This window comes from Lepus europaeus, chromosome 11 (assembly GCF_033115175.1).
Source record: "Lepus europaeus isolate LE1 chromosome 11, mLepTim1.pri, whole genome shotgun sequence".
In the NCBI taxonomy this organism is placed as follows: Eukaryota; Metazoa; Chordata; class Mammalia; order Lagomorpha; family Leporidae; genus Lepus; species Lepus europaeus.
Genome location: NC_084837.1, coordinates 38,298,186 through 38,312,368, shown reverse-complemented (window position 1 = coordinate 38,312,368; position 14,183 = coordinate 38,298,186). Strand labels below are relative to the sequence as shown.

The following is a 14,183-nucleotide window of genomic DNA, read 5'->3' as shown; positions in this document are numbered from 1 at the left end:
GAGTGGACATTGAGAGAGAGAGACAGAGAGAAAGGTCTTCCTTTACCATTGGTTCACCCTCCAATGGCTGCCGCGGCCGGCGCACCATGCTGATCTGAAGGCAGGAGCCAGGTGCTTCTCCTGGTCTCCCATGGGGTGCAGGGCGCAAGCACTTGGGCCATCCTCCACTGCACTCCCTGGCCACAGCAGAGAGCTGGCCTGGAAGAGGGGCAACCGGGATAGAATCTGGCGCCCCGACCGGGACTAGAACCCAGAGTGCTGGCACCGCAGGCAGAGGATTAGCCTAGTGAGCCGCGGTGCCGGCTCCATACTATACTTTCTGCTTCACGGTAGCTTCCCAGGCTAAGATAGGCATGCCAAGGATAGCCCTCTCAGGTCACTTCTGCTTTCTTTGCTTCATGTCACCAGCCATCCTCAAATGAATGTAGCCTCCAAAGGCCTCCACCATTCATCCCTCTTGGTCACTCCTACCTCTGGCTTTAGTTCAAGTTCTCATTACTTTCCCCACCAGGCCTTGCTTCCTTGCTATCCTCTATGGTTTCTTCATTTGGTCACCAGGGTCCTCTTTTTCTAAAGATAGATCTGCTCCTGCTACCTTTCTATTTAAAGGTCCTCAATACTCCCCACAGCATGGAGAGTAAAGACCAAGTGCCTCACTTGGCCTTGGATTTCTTTCCTACAATATGCTTCTAGCTCATCTTTCTAGGCTCAAGTGCTACATTCCTACTCTCAACCCATGCTCCAGTTACATTGGTTCATTCATAATCACTCACATATACTTTCCCAACTCCATGCTTTCCTCAAATTATTCTCATAACCAAGAATATCTTTCCTCACCATATTCACCTACAGCAATCTTACTTTGATGTCCAGCTTACATCCCACTTTGCTCAAGAAACTTTCATGGGTTCTCCCATAAAAATTGATTCTCTTCTTCCAGGACAACTCTGTCAGTACCTTTACTAAGCCTGGGGGGCAGCAATAATTGGGTAGAAGATGAAGCTCTAACTAAAGTCCTCAGGTGAGGTCATTGGTCATTAAAATCTCTCTTTAGGGTTCTCAACATGGTAGACATTTATGTGAGATGCTCAATGATTTCACCTTGATCCCGAGTATTAAACCTCCAAGATATAGAGTTTGTATAGTATTTTGGAGTTACCTAGCAGAGATGTGGTGGTTTCAGGGTAAAAGAAATCCTCAGGCAAATATTCCTTACTGTTCTAAACATGAAACAAGAGGCTTGCAACCTGGAAACCTGGAGTAAAATGTAAGGTGAGCAATACAGGAATTTATTCCATTGAACCCAAGTGAGCTCTTCTGGGGAGTACAGGGAATGAATGGAGAGCACCAGTGGCCAGGCAGAGACCAAGGGATTCATAACTGAGGAAAACCAAGTTGAATGGGTGCTGGCAGCTCAGGAGAGTTGGGGACATAGCCTTTACTCAGGCCCCAGTTAATTCTGTGATTGCTATTGGAAGCTCCTGAACAGTACCCAGGACAGCTAACTTGTACTGCCTTCAATCCTAACAACCCACCCTGGCCACTCAAGACCTTACCTTCCCAGCATCCCCACCTGACCTTCTCCTTTCTGACAAGTACCTTCTTCCAGGTTAGCAAAAATCCCTTCCTCTGTTCAGGGGAGAAGTAACAATTTTGATAACATCAAACATTAAAGTGCATATTTTGTGCCAGACACTGAGGAGTGCCAATGTCTGTGCATTACATCAGCTGAATCTTCACAAATCTTGAGGTAAGAACTACTATTATTCCTATTTCACAAATGAGCTAACTGAAGAGTTAAGTACAGGAAGGGAATCTGTGTTCTAGAATCCAAGACTTTGCTTCAAGGCATAGTTTTCCTCCTGATTCTCCTGGGAGTTGGGGGTTAGTTGGTGGGAGTGTTCAAGAAACTCATGAAACTATCAGCAACGCATGTGTACTTGAGCTTTTCAGGGGAGAGTGTCTACACATTTTATCAGATTTGTAAAAACTTAAAGACAGCATCACAAGACCATTTTTTCAACCAATAGTTTTATAAAATGAGGAAGTAGCAGTGCAAGGTTGAAAATACTACAGCACAAGACAGGAAGTCCTACTTTTCACAGGGGTTATTGTTTTAATAGAAAGCTTTTATTTAATAAATATAAATTTCATAAGTACAACTTTCGGATTATAGTGGTTCTTCCCCCCATACCAGACCTCCACCCCCAAACCATCCCATCTCCTACTCCATCTCCCATCCCATTCTTAAGATTCATTTTTAATTATCTTTATATACAGAAGATTAACTCTATATTAAGTAAAGATTTCAACAGTTTGCATCCACACAGACACACAAAGTATAAAGTATTGTTTGAAGACAAGTTTTACCACTAATTCTCATAGTACAACACATTAAGGACAGAGGTCCTACATGGGGAGCAAGTGCACAGCGACTCCTGTTGTTGATTTAACAACTGACACTCTTATTTATGATGTCAGTGATCACCCGAGATTCTTGTCAACTGCCAAGGCTATGGAAGCCTCTTGAGTCCACAAATGCCGACATTATTTAGACAAGGCCATAATCAAAGTGGTACCTTCAGAGAAAGGTACCTCCTTCTTTGATGGCCCATTCTTTCCACTAGGATCTCACTCACAGAGATCTTTCATGTAGGGTGGTGGTTTTTTTTTTTTTTTGTCACAGTATCTTGGCTTTCCATGCCTGAAATGCTCTCATGGGCTTTTTAGCCAGATCCAAATGCCTTAAGGGCTGATTCTGAGGCCAGAGTGCTGTTTAGGGTATTTGCTATTCTATGAGTCTGCTTTGTGGCCTGCTTCCCATGTTGGATCGTTCTTTCCTTTTTAATTCTATTATTATTAGCAGACAGTTGGTCTTATTTATGTGATCTCTTTGACACTTAAGCCTATCTTTATGATCAATTATGAACTTAAAAACTGATCACTTTAACTGGTAAGATGGCATTGGTACCTTCCAACTTAATGGGGTTTGGAGTCCCATGGCAAGTTTTTAGCTTTACCCTTAGGGGTAAGTCTGAGGGAATGAGTGCCTAACTGTATATCTCCTCCCTCTCTTATTCTCACTCTTATTTTTAGCAGATAAATTTTCAATTGGATTTAAACACTTAAGAATAATTCTCACAGAGGTTATTAAGTAACTCACCTTAGTGGAAAGCTTTCCACACACAATCTATTCTAGTATCTTTCATACCTCAACCTATCTATGAACTCAGTGCTTCTCAAAGTATGGTCTCTGGACCACTATAAGCAGCAATGTATAGGAACTAACTAGAAATCAAAATTGGGTTTTCACGCTAATCTATTGAATCCAGAGATGTTGAATGTTGAAACAAGTCTCTCGGAAGTTACTCTGATGGATGCTTAACTGAAGTATAGTTCACCCTTGGATCCTTGGGTTGGATAAATGATGCTGTAATATTCATATTAATCATTAATCATTAAGGGGTTCTGGATGTGTTAGGAAGCATTTTAAAAGCTTTGCTTTGTAAAAAAAACTTATTTTCATTTTTTATTTAAAGGCAGAGAGAGAGAGAGAGAGAGAGAGAGAAACAGATAAAGAGAGAGATGGAAAGAGGTCTTCTATGCACTGGTTCACTCTCCAAATACTTGCAGAGTTAGGGCTGTGGCAAGCCAAAACCAGGTCTCCAATGTGTGTGGCAGGAACTCAAGTGCATTAGCCATCAAGCTCTGCCTCCCAGGGTGTGCATTAGAAGGAAGCTAGATTGGAAGTAGAGTGATTGGGACTCAAGCAGCAGACTTAACCATTGTGCCAAATGCCTGTCCTTTAGAGATTTCCTTGATAGAAGCAGGTCCTTGTTTCTTTGAGGATGTAGAACTAAAGGCAATGCTGTTAACTCTGGTCAACATCTCCTACCTCCAACTCAGTCCAAAGAAAGAATGCACATCTGTGGGCTGCCTGATTTGAGTGATATCTATCAACTGCTTTATTTATTTTATAATAATTTATATTCTTTTAAAAAATTTTTATTTATTTGTAAGGCAGGTACAGAGAGAGAGAGAGAGAGAGAGAGAGAGAGAGAGAGAGAATAGAGATCTTACACCCACTGGTTCACTCCCAAATGGCCACAATAGCTGGAGCTAAGCCAAGCTGAAGCCAGGAGCTAGGAACACCATCCAGGTCTCCCAAATGCATGACAGGGCCCAGTACTTGGGCCACCTTGCATTGCCTTCTCAGGTGCATTAACATGGAGCTGGATTAGAAATGGAGCAGCCATAACTCAAATCAGGGCTCTGACATGGGATTCTGGCATCATAAGTAGAGGCTTAACTCACTGCACCACAACACTGAACCCTATCACCTACTTTAAATGTGTTTCTATATACTGGCTAACAATAACAATAAATAATAATAAATTCACAAATCACAGCAACAATACAACACTATACATGATATAAACTACCATTATGAGAAATAATGCTATCATTAATATTAGTAGCTTATTGCCAGGCATAATGTTACATGACAACTTATATGCATGTATATGTATTATGTAACAAACCCTATGAGTTAGGTACATAATACTATTTTACAGATAAGCACATTTTAGTTTTTCAAGATCACATCATGTGTACAAGGTGGAGCCTGGATTTATGCCCAAATTCTTTTGAATCCCAACCTCTGCTCTGTTAACCATTCTGTTATATTGCTTCTCATTCACCACTCATTCACTGTTTATTCAGCCAACAAACATTTTTTGGATGTCTCTATGTATCTGGTCCTACACAAATGTTGAGTCTGAAGACAGCTGGTCCAGAGAGGGGACTGTGATCGATTCTCAGAACAATGTGGTAAGTACTGCAGTGGGGGTATGAACGAAGTGCAGTGGGGAGTAGGAGGTAGGAAGAGGGAAATTGCTCCTGAGGTTTTACCATCAAGGTCCTGTGAGACAGTATGTAGCTTCTGCCTCTTAAAAATGTAGTCAATTGGCTGTTTAGGAAGTCAAGAAAAGACATCTCATTATTGCAAGTGACCATGCAGGAAATGAAAGGCTTGCTCTGTGGCTTGAGAGTCACAGGAACTGCGGTGCCATTTTGCCTTTTCCATTAGTTTATTTTAAAAGGGAGAAATAAGATGATATAAGATGATAATAATAATAGGACATTCACTATGTGACAGGCACTGGAATTAAGCGCTTTCAGTGCATTTAAACCTCACAATTTCCCTAAGCAGATGAGTACCTGACTCTTACATAAATTTCCCAGTTTACAAAGGGATAGAATTCTGAATGGGTCAAAAGAGACCCAAGTTTTTATTATTCAGAATCAAAGAAGTCAAAGTATCAAGAAGCCTTGAACCCATGATGCATCAACCAGCAGAATTAGAGACAGGAATGCCTGCCTCTCAGGACTGTACCCTATGCAGCATCCAAAGATCACTTCTTAGTCCAAGGAAAGACTTAATATGGCAAAAAATAAAGTTCCTGAATCACAAGACTAGAAGTGAACTCAGAATATCACTCAGATCAAGTCAAGTGTTTAGTTGGATCACAGTTAATGATGTAAATGAATATTCATGTTGATGAAAAATGTATTCTGTTATAAAAAAATTCCAATTTACTTCCAGAATTTGTTCCAACAGTTACCAACCAGTAAGCTCCCCTAGTACATGATATTCTCCATCCATATACCTTAACTATTTTACTCCAAACCATTTTAGCTCAATTGCAAGGGCAAGAAAGTATTACCACTCTCCATGTAATTCATCAAGATTTTAAAACCATTACTGAAATAGTCTTTTCTTCCACACGATTCAAAAAATGTAGTTCCTCTAAAATATTTATTTAAAAGAAATAAGTATTATCTTCTCATCTATACATCTTTTTCTCTAAATAGTTGGATTTTTCTCATAAAACATGTGAAATAAGTAAACTGGAGCTGAATAGCTTAAAATACTAATGAATATTACAAGTATTGACATTACTCTGTGATTGCAATATGAAATGCAATATTTGTAGGGTGTTCTTTGACTGCTTTATTCCCTTGCAAACACTTTAAGGCTGAAGTTAACATTCCATTTCACAAATGAGAAAATTGAGACAGAAAGATTGTATAACTTGTCAAAGACATGTGGCTAAATTGCAAGAACCTGAACTGGGAATGAACAATGGCTTCTTACTAGAATTCTCTATGACACTAAAATTTTTGTGTGAGTACAGAGCTGAAGAGACGGGCTCCTGTTCTGGGAGATCAATGAATTTCCCTGACTGAACGTATTATTTATAGACTCTTCATGACTTAACAAGAGACACTAAGAAGCAGTTACAAAAAAACTTTGGCCGCTGTGATGTTCCATGATCTCTAAAATGTCAACAAAAGGCATAAAGTCATCAGAAATGTGATTGATGACTCAAAACAGTAAACAACCAACACACTACATATTTGTCACTAAATCAGCCATCCAATCCGCACTATATAGCTAACACCTAAAGACAGCAGCAGTAACTTAAGGCAGTGGTACTTGAGGAGTTAATAAGCACAGAGGCAAAATACTTGATGAAGAAAAGCCTATGCTTTCTCTGTTACCCTCCCTGGTATGGGTCCTGACACCCCACTCAGTGGCCAGCCAGCTGGCTGCTAGTTTGATAAACAGAGAACCATTGCCCATCTTGCAGGCCTTTGTGATTAGGGTCTGGCATCTTTAAGATGACATTCCACGCAGAGACATGCCAGAAGGAGGGAGTTAAGGAGGATGGGGAGCAGGACTTGTTAGCTAGAAAGGACTGCGGGTGGTGAGGGAGACTGGGCAGGAAGCCCGCAAAAGGCAAGGTTGAACAAAGTGCAGCAGTGGGGCTTTTCATTTAAGCAAATTCAGCATCAAGATATATACACACACATTAAAGCATAGTTTTAGATTTTTTTCCACCTCATGCCAGTCCAATCACACTTCCTTTGCTCTCTACAATTAAGTCACCCTTTAATTCCTCTTGCTACTACACCAAATAAGGTAGTCCTATGAGGAATCACGTGATTTTGGGAGCATCACCAAAGTATTTCTGTGCAGAACTCAATTTTATACTTTAATTCATTCCATGTCCTTTGTAACACATCACCATCAACAGCTGAAGGGGTGACTGCAATGCAGTCCTTCATTTCCTCAAGGCTGCGAGCAACAGGCAGTACAACCAAGAAGTGAAAGCCCACTGGAGTTATGGACTTTTTAAGGTTTCATTTCCTTTTTAATCACCCTGCACACCCGACTTCAGTAAACTGCTTGAAAAAAATCTGAGGTTATCCTGATTAAAGAGATATTGAATTAATAAGGCACAGAATGGAGGATGGCTGAGAGTATGGTTAGAGGGATTCTCATCCAGCTAAACAAAATGGTTCTTCTGTGAAAGACGTATCCATATGGCAGGCTAAAGAGAGGCCAGATGACTTTGTGTGAAGATGTAGAAGGCCTTCTCCTTGGATATGCTGATGCTATAGGCAAGGTTTGAGGAAGCTAGGATGTCAAAGGATGAACTCAACATTAAGAATTGCCATCACAGTCTATAGATCTGCACTGGACCCAGAAGATTAAATTTAAGCACAGTGAATGTGAAATTCTGAATTTAGTATACGTGCTGTTGAAGCGAGCACAAAATTCTGAAATTAGGAGACCGCACAAGATTAAGATGAAGGAGACTTGATGAGTATATTTCATGCTACGTGGGGATTTTAATTGACCATAAAGTTTTATCCTTTTTAAAAAAGATTTATTTATTTGAAAATCAGAGTTACACACACACACACACACACAGAGAGAGAGAGAGAGAGAGAGAGAGGTCTTCCATCCGCTGCTTCACTCCCCAGTTGGCTGCAATGGCCGGAGCTGTGCTGGTCTGAAGCCAGGAGCCAGGAGCTTCTCTTGGGTCTCCCATGTGCGTGCAGGGGCCCAAAGACCTGGGCCATCTTCTGCTTTCCCAGGCCATAGCAGAGAGCTGGATTGGAAGTAGAGTAGCTGGGATTTGAACCAGTGCCCATGTGGGATGTCAGCACTGCAGGCAGCAGTTTTACCTGCTACGACACAGTGCCAGCCCCAACTTTTATCTTTATCATGCCAATATCTTCCTGAACATGCAACACACATTTTCCCTTTACTGTCTTCATCTCTTTTTTCAACAGATCCCCAGACAATTCATCTCAGTCTTTGGCTGAATTAACAAACGTATGCGTCCAGATCACAGGAGGGGTGGATGCTAGTGTACACTGAATTAATCTACTCAAAGCTTTAGTATTGTATTTAGTGCCTACAGACACTGACAGATCTCATACACCTGTAGTGGGAGAGACTGACTGTACAGAGCACTGGAAACCATGTGTCTGGAAGATGGATGAGAAACTGTGGACACATCCTGAAGAAGGGAAGATACAAAGGTTCGAGTAGCTACATATTTGAAGAAGTATACTGGTAGCGTGATGATCAAGAGCTTTGGCCCTGGCATCAGGCTTTCTGGGTTCAAATCGCTGACAGAAGTCACTGGATATGGGCACTGGACTCTACCACGCTGTGAAGACATCGTCACAATGTCTTAAAGGAGGGAGCTGTGTTATACCACATTCATCTTTGTGTATATACCGGGCCTGATGTACCATAGGTGTTTAATAAATGCTTTAGCTTTCCTTTGTAAAGGCACGATAAACAAAGAAGCTTGGTTTCAGAAGCAAATTACAAAGGAGGTACATACACACGCTGGTTATGCACCTGGTGGCAACCGCAAGGCAAATAATACCAGCTCATCACTGCCTTCCCCACAGCTGGCAATGGTGGTCATGAAAATGATGTGGTGTGCTGCAGTCAGAGTTGCCTCCTGGTAACTGAACAAGGAGGCAGCTTGAATGACAGTAAACTGCTTTTTTGAAAAAGAAGAAATGTATATTTTAGATGTTATTAATCTTAATGGGTCCACTGTCAGCTAGGATTAGAGTCAGCTCTAAGGATACATTTTTCATTCTTTCTAATCTTGGCTCTCTCTTGTTGTTCTGTTCATAAACTTTGGCAAATGCATTTTTTCCCTGATGCCTTGATATCAGGCTGTTTTGTCCCCAGTGAAAATATCTGCTATTGAAGCTTAATTAAAAAATACAGTTGTTTCCACTTCACAGCTATCAGAAGGATCTTTAACAGTGTTTGTTTTCTCTTCATGTGAGATAATTTGGGGAAATGCTAGCTCCTCACTCCACAGAAGGTCACTAGCTAAAATGAGATGGTTCAATTGATAAGCATTCTTTCAGGAATGTGCAGTATTCCCAAGATCCTATCCTTGCAGGGCTCTGGGCTTTGGAATGAAATCAAAGTCTTGTTAAAAGCCCCGCATCTAAATGTAGCCATTCAGAAAATAGCCATGAAAATTCGTTTGTTTCCCCTAAGCTATCTGCTCTTTAAAAGGGTTGTGAAATATAAAATAATTTTAAAGGCCTTACCCATTTAACTCGAATTATAAATATATACAATGTTGAAATGGATTATGGTGGAAGCCCAACAGTTACCACTTTATTATTTCATATACATAAAATATACCGTATAATCATATATACCTGTGTATTCACATGGTTAGATAATACATCTTAGAGTTAACTGTGTCACTGGGTATTATCATAGAAAATGTAGAAAAGTATTTATATATTTCCTTGGGAACCCAGTAGGATTTTTGTGTTCTGACGTGCTCTATCTGTTCCTTGCCTCAATAAAGGCACTGACCCCAAGGAAAACTAACAAACCAGGTTCCCAAAACAAAACTCTTAAAGGTTGAGAAAGCAGGGTAAGGGCACACTGAGATGCTTAGATATGGAGGTAAGCAGATGATCAAGAACAAGTAGTCTTCGAACCAAATTTATTTCACCAGATTCCACTATTGACGTTGTATGCATGAAACTTCCCCGTGCCCATTTACTTCCACTTCTGTGTTATGTTTGGTCAACGTGCAACCTCAGTTAAATCGCTTCAAGGGATTAAATTACCCTAGATATGCCTACAAGACAGGGCCAGCTAATGTCTGCAGACAACTCTTCCTTCTCCTCCCCACCCTGGCTCTTCTACTAGCTACCCTCACTTTTTTATCTTCTCCAAATCCTCAAGGCTCTTCATACCTCAGGGCAGTCACATGCCCTGCTCTTCCTCACTGGTCCATTCATCCTCTTCACTTTGACCTGGCTGACCCCAATCCTTGAGCCCCAGCCTAAGCATCATTTTCAGAAGGCCTTTCCTACATCCCTGCTCTGCTCCGCCCTTGGTCTAGATTATGGTTCTTGGCTATAAGTGTTCATAGCTTGACTGATCATTGCCCTGAATAATAGCTTGTTTATTGTCTCCGTCCTCTGCTAGACCCCGAACCCCACAAAGGCAGGATCAATGCTGATGCTTAGTAAGCTGGTACCCAGCCTATGGTGTGGATGTACCATGAGTACTTCTGAAATGAACAAGTACAATGGACCCACTGAGATTCTAAAGCTACCTGCACTTCATTTCCATACCCTTGGGTGATACCTGACTGGAAAGTTTTGGCCTGAAGGGTATTTAAGAGCATGTCTGAACCCATGCCTACCTTTTCTCTGCCCTCCCTGAAACCACTCCCTCACCCAACACAGTCACTCCAGGGAGTATTTACAGACTGCTAATGAACGATACCTCTTTTCACCACGGGTTTTGTCACATATCTTGGAATTTTAAAGATAATATATATTCCTAGTTTTCCCCTAGTGGTTATAGAAAGGAGGGTTGTTTTAATGAAACTTTAATGCTCTTCCCTTTTCCAGTACCGGATGATTAGCAAGACTAATGATTGAGTAGGAGAGAATCAGAAAAATAGATGGTCATAAATTCAATCCTACTATGATCTAATTCTGTTGAGATTCCTCTTTTCAAAACACAAACAACTCTGAGTTCTTCACTTGAATCTAAAGATGCATTTTTTATTCAGCTCAGTGCACACCTCAGGGAAGGATATAGCTTTCAGTCATGAAACTGACACATTTCCACATTTCTTCTGATAAAGTGAAATGTATCTGGAACCACCCTTAGACCTTCTGTAGCATTTACAAAACAAAGAAAACATTAAACACCGAAAGAAAAAGAAAAACATTTGCATTTCTGAAAGGCAATTTTCTATGACTATTACCTAAGGAAAAAAATGTTTGACTTAATGCCGTCTGCAATAAAATGACCACAGGGACAGGTCTAAATGGTTTATTAAATAAGAAAGATTGAACGCATGAAAAATTGTTCTCTCTAAAGATTTCTAACCCACACATGTAATTTATATCATGGCAAAATTCAGCACAAAAGTTCTATTGTTTTTGGCAAAATAACCTACAAACATCCTTAATTAGGATGAAAACTGAAAGAACAGTTTAATGCTGTTGACAGCTATTAGTTTTAAACAGCTACCCTATTATTTTGTTTATGGACACATGAAAAGATAAAATATGAAACCAGACGACAAAGTTATTAAAGACATGTAATTTTTTAATCTTATGATTCTTATTTTTATGTCAATATCAGAAATCATATGCTTTGAACATTGCCAAGTTGGATGGGAATAAAAGAAATGGTTGAGACAATGAAAGCATATTCCCTTAGATATTTGAAAACGATGTCAGCATTTAAGTTAATCAATATCTGTTTCTAGTGGACTTTACTTTGAGAAGTGATGGCCTCTTTCTGGGGAGAAGGGATAATTCTTTATACTGACATTCCTTTCCATTTACTGCAAGATGTAAATGAATGCCTCCATTAAATGAATTCCATAGTCAGTTGATGCCCAAAGGAGTCTTTTTTCTATTGTTACCATTTATCATCATTCAGTAGGAATGGGTAGCTCTCAAAAATAAATCTGAAAGCATACAACACAGGACATCATTTTCAAACTGGTGATGCCAAACTTATCCAGGGCCATGCCTTTTTTTTTTTTTTTAAGATTTATTTCATTTATTTGAAAGGCAATGTTGGAGAGAGAGAGAGAGAGATCTTCTTCCCACTAGTTCACTCCCCAAATGGCTACAACTGGTCAGGGCTGGGCCAGGCCAAAGCCAGGAACCTAGAACTCTATCTGGGTCTCCCACATGGGGGCAGGGGCTCAAGTATCTGAGCCATCTTCCCTTGCTTTCTCAGGTGCATTAGCACGGAGCTGGATTGGAAGTGGAGCAGTCGGGACTCCAAACAGCACCCTTATGAGATGCCAGAGTCAAAGAGGGTGGTTTTTGCAGGTACGAATTAGGCAGAATAATCTGAATACATTATGTGGACATTCCGGCTACTTCGCTTATTTAAATTTTATTAATAACCTTTAAGAGAGAGCTTATGTGTGACAAAACACAAGGTAAAAGGTGACTTTCAAGCCTTTGGTGTCAGAAGCAGGGTTCCAGCCTGTGGTGGTTTCCCTTCCCCTGCTGTGTGACCTCAAATTACCTCAGTAATTTCACCTCTGGGCCTGAACTTCTCATTTGGTTTCCTTTTCTAAAAATGACAGTTCTTGTGATGAGGATCAGGCAAAATCATGTGGTCTATAAAAATGACTTTAATGGTTGCAAAGTGGTACAGCAAATCAGGCCCGTTTCTGGATAACTTGGAAAAAAATGTACGTGCCAGGGATCACTAATCTAAAGAATTCAAAAGCTTTAGGGGTGACATTTGACCTGAGTTACCTGGATTTACTGTTTCAAGTTCTTAACATTTGTAGACATAGCCTTAAAATTGAGTAAAATGTGGAGGAGTAAACTTGGTAATCTATTTCTTTCTTTCTTTTTTTTTTTTTTTTTTTTTGACAGGCAGAGTTAGACAGTGAAAGAGAGAAAGGTCTTTCTTCCGTTGGTTCACCCCCAAAATGGCCACCACAGCCGGCGCTGTGCCAATCTGAAGCCGGCAGCCAGGTGCTTCTCCTGGTCTCTCATGCAGGTGCAGGGCCCAAGCACTTGGGCCCTCCTCCACTGCCTTCCCGGGCCATAGCAGAGAGCTGGCCTGGAGGAGGGGCAGCCGGGACAGAATCTGGCGCCCCGACCGGGACTAGAACCCGGGGTGCCGGCGCCACAGGTGGAGGATTAACCTAGTGAGCTGTGGCGCCAGATACTTGGTAATCTATTTCATGAGGCTCCTTTAACTTTTTACTGATTTCCTATTACAAAACTAATATATGTTAAATTCAGAAGTTTTCACCAGTTTAGAATGATGTACTTTCCCTCCACCACTGTATGCTTTTTCCTGCTCCATTTCTCTCTCTCTCTCTCACACACACACACACACACACACATGCTCTCACACACTCCCCATTTCCCCTCCCCAGAGATAATCATTATGAACAGTTGCTTGTAAAATTAAACACTTTGAAGTTGGAAAATATTGTAAAACATTTATGAATTTTTAAAAATTAAATAAAAAAAATCTAGAATTAGTTCGTGCCAGTCAGACTTGGTGAAATCTCAAATTCCCTTGGAACTACAGAATAACCAACTGTTGGGTGAGGGAATTGAAACAATAACCCTGTAAACAAACTGTCCAAAGTGAATGGCCAGAGACAACCTACAGCAAAGATGGAATAAAGCCCTCAAGAAACACCATCTCCTCATCATGGTTTATAACAACTTGATGACGTTCTTCAACATGTTTTAATGATTATCATACCTTCCCCTTCACAAAGGATTGATTTATTATGGTTTAAATTTAAAGAAAACTGGTTCCCCAGTTTTGAATCAGGCTTAGACTACAGAACACATAAAATCAATGACTTTGTTCTAGGCAAGAAGAAATGCAGTGTTCATTTAAATGCAAAAAGAATAATCCTGGGGAAAAATTCCTCATGCCAGTCCATGTACTATTTCCACCACTCACCTGCCCACCTTTGTTCTTCTCTCACTAGCATCAGCTCCACCACACTCAATGTTTTTGTGGCACCCTGACATTCACAAAGTACCTCATCTATTATTTATTTCAATCCTCAACACAGTCTTGTCAGATAGGAAGCTCACAGCTTTTTAAGTTTATAGATAAAAACTCTGGAAGTTGGAGCAGAGAAGTGATCAGCTCAAGGTCATTCAACCAGCAAGGCCTTCTCTCCTTGAGGCTGGCTGATGACTTCTACATGTCTATCTCCAGTTCACAACTCTCCTCTCAAGTTTTGGCAGCCACATCCAACCAGCTGTCTCAAGGTCTGCACTTTGCAGTCCCAAAT

At 40.7% G+C, this 14,183-nt stretch overlaps 1 protein-coding gene across 2 annotated transcripts in view; it reads right to left on the bottom strand.

The window, feature by feature from the left end:
- The window catches only part of SLC25A21 (solute carrier family 25 member 21), a 536,203-nt gene that overhangs the window by 7,767 nt on the left and 514,253 nt on the right, over positions 1-14,183 (bottom strand). The gene's annotated exons all lie outside the window — the stretch shown is intronic.